The sequence below is a fragment of the Desmodus rotundus genome, chromosome 7 (genome assembly GCF_022682495.2).
Source record: "Desmodus rotundus isolate HL8 chromosome 7, HLdesRot8A.1, whole genome shotgun sequence".
NCBI classification, from domain to species: domain Eukaryota; kingdom Metazoa; phylum Chordata; class Mammalia; order Chiroptera; family Phyllostomidae; genus Desmodus; species Desmodus rotundus.
The window spans coordinates 94,215,744-94,223,360 of NC_071393.1; the positions used below are offsets into that span (position 1 = coordinate 94,215,744).

The window sequence follows — 7,617 nt, forward strand, 5'->3', positions numbered from 1 at the left end:
TGTTTCCCACCCCCAGATCCTTCCCAGCTCCCTTTTCCCAGCCTTTCTGGGTGGAATAGGTGACTTCCTGCTGACTTTGCTAACTTGAGGGTCTCCCCCGTACTTCTTGAGGCAGTTCTAGGCTTTTCCCTAGCAGGAGGGACTTGGTTCAGACTTTCCACCAAGTGGGTGGCCCAGTGGAGATCAGGGAATTCCTGAGAGCTTGGCCTGGTTGGACCTCTTCCCTTCCCACCTTACCTCTAACCACTGAACACACTACCTTTTGTGCAACTAAACTGAGGATTTTCATGCTGATAATGGGGGACTGCCAGCCTTGAGATGAGGAATCTTGTGGAGAAATGTGAGAAGACATTTAAAAATGTTCTTCATTCAGAGAAATTAAAAGCTGCTTCCCACACTGGTGAAGGACTGGAGAGCGAAGGTAGAAAGGGTTTGGGAAGAGCTCAGATTTCCTCAGAACCCTGTCATCCTTATGCTCCCCATTTTCTGAGCTGAGCACTAATCCCTAGAGTCCTCTTAGATCCAAGAGAATGCCAAGACAGTAGGACTGGGAGCTCCCCTGTCTGTGGCTTCCCTGAGGGAGAAGCAGAAGGAGGTGGATCTAGCAGCAGCATCACTGGAGAGGTGAAGTCTTCAAAGGGATCATGATCCAAGACTCCATGTGTTGCAACAAGGGGACTGTGTAGTAGACATTTTTGTCCCAGCCCCTCCTCCTCCAGACAGCATTTCTAGTCTCCTTCCAAGAGTGCAGGTCTCTATGGGCCCAGAGATGGTGCATAATGTAGAGCCCTCCTATCTGTGAGAAGAAGCCACCCACTGCCTCCTGGTTCTCCTGCCAGTACTTGATAGCCCTAGCCCAGTAGTTCCTACACTCCATCATGGTTCCTGGATGAAGCTTGTATGTCCTCAGCTCATAGATGTTGGGGCCTACTCTGGGCTGTGGCTCCCTCCAGAAGCTGAACTGGAGGAACGTCTGGTTTCTCCTGGACGGCAGCATCTGGCTCTGCTCCTTTCAAGATTCCAGGTACTCCTTGATTTTGAGCTTGTTCACGCAGTCCACGAGGGCTGGGTAGCCGCCTGAGAATGCCACAGGTGCACTGCCTGGTCCTACTCCCTATACCATGTGTTCCAGTTGCCCCCCAGCCAGCAGGGGTAGTCCTCATCCAGGTGCAGCTTGGGCAACACAGCCTCTCTCAGGCTGGTGTAGGCATCCAGACACTTGGGCTTCACATTGTGGAACTGGGTCTTCTTGTAGAGGTTGCTGGTCTCCTCCTTGGACAGCAGGGTGGGCAGGGAGTGGAACCAGTTATCTTCCTTGTCTTTGGAATAGAAGCTCGGTCCAGGCTCAGCAGCAACATCCCTGGTGTGGGCTGGGTAAGGGGGGTGGGAAGGGCAGCAGGCTCTGCACCGCTGCGGAGATGCTGCACAGTTGCTGAGCCATGCTGGAGAGAACGAGGCAAATACAGTTATACAAGTAGAAAGTGAAAGATCCGGGATTGTGAACTCAGATCTCTCCAAGCCGGCCTAGCACACTGACTCGCACAGCGTGCCCCGTTCCCCCTTCTCTCTGTCTGCACCCCAGACTGCCTCTAGAGAAGGCACAGAAACTTTCACATGGATTTTCCCCCAACACTTTTCTTTTTCTTTTGGCTCTCAAACTGTTTTTTAGGTTGTAAAAGATATATAACATAAAATCCACCACTTTGACTATTTTAAGTGTACAATGAATTGCCATTAGGTAACCATCACTACTATCTATTTCCAGAAAAATGTCATCATTTCAACAGAAATTTGTACCCAGTTAGACAATAACTTCCCAATCCTTTCTCTCTCAGCTCCTGGTACCCCTAACATTTTATTCTGAAAACATTCCAGCGTTCACAGAAAGGTTGAAAGACTTTTACAGCAAACATCCATATATCTACTGCCAAGATTCTACAATTAATATTTTGCTGTATTTGTTTTATCATATGTTAACAATTTAGCCATCCCTCCATTCATTGATACATTTTTGTTATGCATTTCAAAGTTGTAGGCAAGAGTATATTTCATGTCTAAACACTTCAACATCCAGAGCATTAATTAGAGTTTAGGCTTATTTTTTAAATGTAAACTTTACATAGAGTGAAATGCGTAAATCTTAGGTGTTTTGTGAGAGGAGTTTTGACAGATGAATACATATACCTGTGAGGCCCAAACCTTTATCAGGATATAAAACTGTGCTGTTCAATAGGGCAGCCACTAGCCACATGTTGCTAAATTTAAATTTAAAGTAATTAAAATTAAATGCAGTTTTCTTGAGTGCCGCCCTGCAAACCAAAAGGTCACAGGTTGGATTCCCAGTCAGGGCACCTGCCTGGGCTGTAGGCCAGGCCCCCAGTAGAGGGCGCGTGAGAGGCAACCACACATTGATGTTTTTCTCCCTTTCACCCTCCCTCCCCTCTGTCTAAAAATAAATAAATAAAAATCTTTAAAAAATAATAAAAATAAAAAGCAGTTTTCATGTACGCAGGCCACACTTGAGGTGCTCAGCAGCCACGTATGGCTCATGCTGCCCTGTTGGACAGCACAGATACAGGACACTTCTCCACTGCACAAAGTTCTAAGAAAATTACCTTAATGTAAAAGGTTCCTTTATGCCCCTTTGTAGTCAGTCCCTACCCTCAGCCCTCAGACAACCCACGCTCTGATTTTGTTTTCAGCATAGATGATTTGAGCTTGTTCTAGAACTTCTTTTAAATGGAAGTATACAAAATGTAGTTTTGTGTCTATGGGTTTCTTTCATTCAGCATAATAATTTTGAGATTCATCCATGCTGCTGTGCGTATCATTTGGTGGTTCCTTTTTATTACTGAATCGTATTCCGCTGTGTGGGCATGCTAGTTTATCCATTTTCCTATTAATGGTTATTTGGGCTTTCTGCTTTTTTTTTTTAAACATATGCCTAGGTTAAGAAATTGCTAGGTCATAGAATAGGTGTATATTTAGTTTCATACGAAACTGCCCGAGCTTTTAAAAAAGTGATTATACGCCCACCCAGGTTTTTGTAAGAGCAGCTACAGTGAGACCTTGTAGGGGAAGGAACTGAATACAAACTGGATGCCTACTCGCGGTGAATTAACGGTCCTCAGGCTCCGCCCTCCTCCCCGCCCCAGCGCAGCCATCCGCTCCTCTGAATCCTGATTGGTCGGTAGAGGAAGGAGGCGGAGTCAGAGGAAACCCTCCTGTTTGGGCCGGACTTCCTTCCTTGGCTCTGGGTAGCCTCGGCATCCGCTCGGTACTCTGCTCACTGCTGTCTTCGTGGGGTCAGTTCGGAGTGAACTGCAACACTGCTCCTGGATCTCTTCGCCTAGCCCGAAACCTGGTTTTGACGCAAGCTCTCAGGAGGAACGGGATTTTCTTCATTATGCAATTTCCTTCTCTCGAACTGTTTCTTACGTCTTACCTACTCTCTCACACTGGTAGTCTCAGTCCAATCCCCAGCTCATTAACGAAAACAACAATTATATTAACAGAGAACTGGGAGGTTTACAAAATGCACTTTCCGTGTTATCTCATTTGATATTTAAAAGTGCTCCTCCCCTCCATCGTATGGTCCTTTCTCTCCAAACGTTTGCCCTCCCGCCCTTACACGGATAGTCTTGTAGAGAAGCTGGAAGGTCTACCTTCCAGGGCACGACTTCATCATTGGGCAGCGGACACTTATTTTATTGAACCTCCGATACTGTTGATCCTCCTCCCTGAAAAATCCTCTTTCATAACACACTCACCCTTGTTTCTTTCTACATATTGGTTGCTTCCTTTAGGTCTCCTTTGCTAACCACTTTTTCTCAATCAGACCTTTCAATGTAGGAGGACTTCATCTTTTTTTCCTATCTGTTCCAATCCCGTGGTTTAATTCCCGACTACATGCTGATTCCCAATATTATATCTCCAGCCTGCTCTTCTTTCCTGAACTCCATATTATATTTCCATTTGTCCTCCTGATATCTCCACAAAGATGCCTAACGACATGCCAAATTCATTTTCTCCAGAACAGAGCTTTTAATCTGTTTCTCCAATACCAAATAAACCTGTTTTCTCCTGTCTTCATCTTCGTAAATGGCATCACTGGTTTTGGCTCAAGTTAAAAGCCCATATCATATCTTTGATTTCTTCTTCACCTACCATATCCAACCCATCAGTAAAACCTGGTTCTGCCTCCAACATGTATTTTGGCTCTATTCACTTGCCTCCATCTTCACCCCATTCCCTGGAGCTAGCAGCCTGTCATCTCCCCCCTGGATCACAGCAATAGTCTCCAAATCTCACTGGATTCCTGGCTTCCACTCTAGCCCCTTACAACCCTTTTTCCAAACAGCAGCAGGTGGAATCTTTTCAAACATGTAAATCATATTTTGCTACTGCTCTAGTTAAAAGCCCTCTATGCCTCCCTAGGCTATTCCTCTTAGAATAGAATCCACAATCCTTACAATGGCCTGGGGCCAACTCCCTCCTTTCCTCTCACCTGAGAAAGTTTACCACTTTCTCAGCCTCCTTGATGTTCCTTGAACACCAAAGCCCTTTCTTATGCCAGGGTTTTGCACTTGCTCTCTCCTCTGCATGAAAGACCCACCCCCCTTTCATCCGACCTCTCTCATCTTTAGGTCTCAGCTGAAATATCCACTCTGCAGAAAGGCTTCCCCCCATCACACACACCATAGCTAAAATGGACTCCCCAGTTACTATTTTATTACCCTGTTTATTTCCCTCAGAGAACTTACCACATTCTGTTGTTATGTGTATTTGTTTATTTGCCTATTATCTCTCCCAGCTTCAGGAGGGCTGAGACCATTCCTGTCAGGTTTACGGCTTTGTGCTCTGTGTTGAGAACAGTGCCTGAGACATGGCAGACTCTCAACAGATATTTATTGAGTGGGCAAATCGATGAGTAATGAAACCATTCTCTGTAAGTCCTGATCCCTCTATCGCTTTACTATCTCTTGAATCTGTCCCTCCTATCCTCATAACCGCTGGCCTGGTTCAGGCTCCATCATTTCCAAGCTGGATGTCTGTGACAATCTCCTACCCTATGGGCCTCTCTGTCTTGCCCTGTTACCATTGTTCACACAGAAGTCAGGAAAGTAGTGTCATGCCCTGCTTCCGTGCTTTAGTGGCCCCCTGCTACTTGCAGGAGGAACCTCAAATCCCTCTGGGCAGCACTCAAAGCCCTAAGTGCTCTAGCTCCTGCTGCCTCCTGGATGGCATCTTTCCAAACTCTCCACCATCACCTCATGCATATGACCACACAAATCTGCCTACACTTCCCCTAACAAGTTGAGATGTTTTACAAGTTCTCATTTTTGTGAGATGTTCCCTTTTCCTGAACTCTTTCTGTTCCCCCTCCCTCCCTCCAATAACCCCGCTAGAATACAAGTCACTCTAGCCCCTCCCTCTGGGAACCAGCTCTCACCACACACTGTGAACTCCTTCATCAGAGCCCTTCTCAGGACTCTCCTACTGGCTCATCAGGTCTCCAAGACAGGGCCTGGGTCTTGTTTGGCCTGGTCACATGATACTGCCAAAACAGGTTACTTAGTAGAAAGCACAGACTTTGGAGTCAAGTGAGGTGTCAATCCTTGGGCCACCACTTACCAGTCAAGTGACCTCAAACAGGTCCAGGCCTTGGATTCTAGGTCTGTAAAATGAGGTTAACAGTTTATTTCATGGGTGGGTGCCTACTTGTGTGAGGATTAAATGAGACACATGTGAAGAGTTTAGAATAGTGAGCAGGTAAGAGAGGGTCCCTAAATTTTTTCCAGTGAATAGATAAATGCCAGCAAGAAGGATGGGGAGACACCCCACTTAGAGCCTTCAATAAACTTTGTTGACTGCATGGTGCACATGCAAAACAGACTTCATCACTTTCACAGCCCAAAACTTCCGATGACTTCCCCTTGACCTTGAGCTTTGTCTACTTCTCCAGCCTGGCCTCCCTACACCCACACCCCACACTGTGGCAAACCTCTATGCCATTGCTCACACTGTCCCCTCTGCCTAGAATACCTGTCCTGCCCCTTTGTCCTGATTTTGGCGTCCTTCCTCTCCTCATTTACCCTCACACTTAACCCATACGTTTTCTTATTTGTTTACGTGCTTTTCTCTCCTGGTGGAGGACAGGGACCTGGGTCCTGCCATTATCTCACAGCTATTAGTGTAGGGCCTGACAAGCACTCAAGGCAAATAAAATATTTGTGTTGTATGAATGCGTATGGTCTAGAGGCAACAACCAGAAGGCCAGCCTGGGTTGGATGGGGAAACTGAGGCCAAAGTGGTTATCAGTGGCTCATTCTTCGAGGTGGCAGAGCTGGCTGGATAACAAAACCCATCTCACCTCCACCCCCACCTTGAGCTGCTTTGTGCAACAACACGAACTCTCCAGGGTAACTGCTCTCCAAAGGGGGACTCTGAGTTTCCAGATACAGGGTCTTCTGAGTCCTCAGGTATGGGGCGCAACAGCTGCGCAGCTCTGCAGACTGGGGGAATAAAACCATGTGGCGGCTGCCAGAGCTTGCCACATATACTGCTTTTCTCAGATCTCCAGGCTGGATTTTCACCATCCCTTTATTTTATTTTTAAAGATTTTTTATTTTCAGAGAGAGGGGAAGGGAGGGAGAAAGAGTGAGAGAAACATCGACATGAGGTTGCCTCTCATACGCCCCCAACTGGGACCTGGACCACAACCCAGTTATGTGCGCTGACTGGGAATCGAACCAGCAACCCTTCGGATGGCAGGCCGGTACTCAATCCATTGAGCCACACCAACTAGGATTCATCCCTTTAGATAAAGAAGCCCAGGCCCAGGCATGAGGGACAAGTGTGCTATCTTTTCTCCCTTGGCTCTGGGTCCCCAGCCTGCTCTTTGCCAAGTAGGGTTGGAAATGGTTGGGAGCCTGAGAGTCATCAGACGGTAGTGAAAGGAGAGCTCAATCAACTGGTACAGCTGCTGCTATGACAGCCGGAACCAAGGAGATCATCATTGATCCCACAGGCTCTTAACTCTTCCTGCTGAGATACGGGGTGGGGGGTGGGGATCGGTGGGTGGGTGGGTGGGGGCAGGGCTGACCTGAGAGCTAAGGGGAAAGAGGTGGGGGTGGGGGGAGACGGTGCTGGAGAATGGGATGTAGCCGCCAGTCACTTTCTTTCTCTAAGTGTAAAATGAGGATGCAAGGTATAATTAACGCCATTCCCGGCTCGTCCCTACGTTTCGCTCCCTAGCAAGGGTGTCAAGGATGTAAGATTACCGCTGGATGGGGGTGGCCCTCAGATATTGGATTCAGAGAGGGGTACAGGTCTGAGCAATGACCAACGAAGGTTGGAGAACACTGCGTTTGGGGAACCCTGAGAGCCAGGGAGAAAACCCTTCCCCCAAAGGGACTCTGGAGCCCCGCTCCCCAGAGCCAGGTCTTCCGGTTATATTACTCTTCGGATGGGATTCAAGTTCCAGGCCCAGCCCTGCCAGGAGGTTCCAGGGAGAAGAGAACCAGGTCGTCGCCACTGCCCTGGGGTCTGGGAGGAAATAAGAGGAGCCTTTCGGTGGCCTCATCTCTGGGCGGCTCAGATCGGCTCGGCCCGTCT

General features: G+C 47.7%; 1 pseudogene; it reads right to left on the minus strand.

Annotated features, from left to right (window-relative positions):
* Positions 1 to 613: 613 nt before the first annotated feature.
* Positions 614 to 6,533, minus strand: LOC112311022 (protein NipSnap homolog 1 pseudogene; annotated as a pseudogene).
* Positions 6,534 to 7,617: the final 1,084 nt, after the last annotated feature.